Genomic DNA, 3,742 nt, shown 5'->3' on the forward strand with positions numbered 1-3,742 from the left:
TCAGCCTCCCAAAGCGCTGGGGTTACAGGCGTGAGCCACCGCACCCGGCCTGTAGTTATTAATTACGTCAATTCCAATGGCCAGAAAACAAAACAAAACGTGGGGCACTTAATGGAGAATCTTTGCAAAATCTTGAAGATCTCAGAAAGGAGAGTAAACCTCACCAGTAATTCCACCAATGAGTGATTACTACTACCATCTTGTATTCCTGTCCAGTGTTTTTTCTATGCAGATATAAAATAAGATGCCACCTGACCATTAATTTTTCTTCACATAACAATATATTGTGATCATTAACCCAAAGCATTGATTTTTTATGGCTTTTTTTTTTTTTTTTTTTTTAATTCTAAGTATCAGGCCAGGCCAGGCGCAGTGGCTCACGCCTGTAATCTCAACATTTTGGGAGGCTGAGGCAGGCAGATCATTTGAGGACAGGAGTTTGAGACCAGCCTGGTGAAACCCTGTCTCTACTACAAATACAAAAATTATGGCCTGGCGTAGTGGCTCACGCCTAAAGTGAGGCCAAGGTGGGTGGGTCACCTGAGGTCAGGAATTCGAGACCAGCCTGGCCAACATGGTGAAACCCCATCTCTACTAAAGATACAAAAAATTAGCCGGGCATGGTGGCGTGTACCTGTAATCCCAGCTACTCGGGAGGCTGAGGCAGGAGAATCACTTGAACCCGGTTTCAGTGAGCCAAGATCACGCCATTGCACCCCAGCCTCGGCGTGACTGGGACACTCCTCGGCGAGACTCCATCTCAAAAAATTATTATTATTATTATTATCGTTGCTAAAAAGTTAAATAAATATCAGGCCAGGCATGGTAGCTCACACCTATTATCCTAGCTGTTTGAGAAGTTGAGGCAGGTGGATCGCTTGAGCTCAGAAGTTCGAGACCAGCATGGGCAACATGGTGAAACCCCATCTCTGTAAAAAATACCAAAGAAAGGCCGGGCGCGGTGGCTCACGCCTGTAATCCCAGCACTTTGGGAGGCCGAGACGGGTGGATCACGAGATCAGGAGATCAAGACCATGCTGGCTAACATGGTGAAACTCTGTCTCTACTAAAATACAAAAAAAATTAGCCGGGCGTGGTGGCAGGCGCCTGTAGTCCCAGCTACTCGGGAGGCTGAGGCAGGAGAATGGCGTGAACCCGGGAAGTGGAGCTTGCAGTGAGCCAAGATAGCGCCACTGAACTCCAGCCTAGGCCACAGAGACTCCGTCTCAAAAAAAAAAAAAAAAAATTGCTGGGCATTGTGGCGCATGCCTGTAGTCCCAGCTACCTGGGGAACTGAGGCAGGAGAATCACGTGAACCCAGGAGATCGAGGCTGCAGTGAGCCAAGATTGCATCACTGTACTCCAGCATGGGTGAAAAAGTGAGACCCTGTCTCAAAAAAAAAAAAGAAAAGAAAAGAAAAAAAAGAAAAAAAATCTATTTTGAATATGGTTCCAAATGTAGGGTCCAGTGGAAAGTAATTCGTATGGGTTCCCTCTCTCGGCTTTGGATTCCCTCTCCCTCTAACTCTGTACAAGGGAGATTCTTCCTTCTCCCTTCCTTCTTGCCCCTTCTTGCCTATACATTCTCTGCTCCTTAAAACCACTCCACCTGTGTCCGTGTCATTTTATCTAAATCGGCATGAGGACCAAGAACCCTGGTATTCCTCCACTCATCAGAGCTGTATAATTTTAGTGCATTGGCTGGGAAAGGAAATAAATTCATCAGACTGAATGAAAAGGCAATTTTTTTTTTTTGAGACAGAGTCTCACTCACTCTGTTGGCCAGGCTGGAGTGCAGTGGCACGATCTCGGCTCCCTGCAGCCTCCATCTCCTGGGCTCAAGCAATTCTCCTGCCTCAGCCTCCCGAGTAGCTGGGATTACAGGCATGTGCCACCACACCTGGCTAATCAATATTAAATTGAAATAATATTATTATATTAATATTAAATTGACATTAATATTAATATATTATTAATATTAAAAATATTAATTCTAAATTTCTCTTCAAAGAATTAATATGTCAGTATGTGCAATTGTTTGCCTTCTACTTTTAAACTTAACCTCCTCATAAAGCAACCTTTTTCGATTACTACCCCACCCTGACTCATTTCACTTACCTACTACTCCACCCTGACTCATTCCGACCACCTGCTCCACCCTAACGCATTCCGATTACCTGCTACCTGTTCCACCCTGGCTTATTATCCACCCTGCATAACCATTTTTTTCCCGCCAAAGCACTCACCTGATCACTCTCTTTAAATTAGCCAATCGGAATTAGATTAGCCTGTGCGGTCTAACCCTAGCCAACAAGGAAATGACACAGCAGCAGAAGCCACGTGCATCAGGGATAAGAACCCCTTTCCCTCCCTTGTCCAGGTGTGTGCTCACCATTGCTCCATCTGCGAGGGCCCACCCTTCTATAGAAGTACCTTACCTTGCTGAGAATTAAAAAGAAAATTTTATATTCGAGTGCTATTTCTTTTGTGGCACTGAAACTTTATATATAACACCAGAACACCTGGCTAATTTTTAAATTTTTTGTAGAGAGAGGGTCTATTTTGCCCAGATTGGTTTCAAACTCCTGGGCTCAAGCGATCCTCTTGTTGTGGCCTCCCAAAGAGCTGGGATTTCAGCTGTGAGCAACTGCACCTGGCCCAGTCATCTCCTTTTTTTTTTTTTAATGAGATGGAGTTTTGCTCTTGTTGCCCAAGCTGGAGTGCAATGGCATGATGGCATGATCTCGGCTCACTGCAACTCTACCTCCCGGGTCCAAGTGATTCTCCTGCCTCAGTTTCCCAAGTAGCTGCGAATACAGGCGTGCATCACCATGCCCAGATAATTTTGTATTTTTAGTAGAAACGGGGTTTCACCATGTTGGCAGGGCTAGTCTCGAACTCCTAATCAAGTGATCCACCAGCCTTGGCTTCCCAAAGTGCTGGGATGACAGGCATGAGCCACTAAGCCCAGCCCCAGTCAGCTCTTAATAAAATGCATTCCTTGTAAAGGAATATCAATGCCTGGTCCTATCCTCTTGCTCCACAGATACCGGCTACATAGCTCTGGGATGGTTCTGGGCCATCAGTATTTTTTTAAAAGCCCTCTAGATAATTCACGTTACAACTAATCAGCCACCGTTAAGATCCATCTCTTTTTTGGTGTGTCTCTTTTTAACATTTCCAAGAAAAGGTCTGTCTCTTTTTAATTATTTATTTATTTCTTGAGATGGAATCTAGCTCTGTCACCCAGACTGGAGTGCAATGGCCTGATCTCGGCCCACTGCAACCCCCGCCTCCCAGGTTCAAGCGATTCTCCTGCCTCAGCCTCCTGAGTAGCTGGGATTACAGGCATGCGCCACCACGCCCGGTTCATTTTTATATTTTTAGTAGAGACAGGGTTTCACCATGTTGGTCAGACTGGTCTGGAACTCCTGACCTCGTGATCCGCCTGCCACAGCCTCCCGAAGTGCTGGGATTACAGGCATGAGCCACAGCGCCCGGCTGAAAAGATCTGTCTCTTTAAGGCAGATTTGTTTTCTCTGCCCTGACCCATTCTGGGATTCAGCTTCGCCTTCTCTCATCAGCATAAACCATTTCACTAGCCAAGAATGTGAAAAATGTGTTTGGAATATTTTCTGTTTGCACTTAATCCCATGTAAAGCTTCACATTCATTGCAACTGCAGGCTTTGCAGTGCAGTCCATTTGAACTCCCTCCTCAAGTTTAACCCCCTTGGCAGCTCC

This window comes from Mandrillus leucophaeus, unplaced genomic scaffold (genome assembly GCF_000951045.1).
Source record: "Mandrillus leucophaeus isolate KB7577 unplaced genomic scaffold, Mleu.le_1.0 Scaffold120, whole genome shotgun sequence".
In the NCBI taxonomy this organism is placed as follows: Eukaryota; Metazoa; Chordata; class Mammalia; order Primates; family Cercopithecidae; genus Mandrillus; species Mandrillus leucophaeus.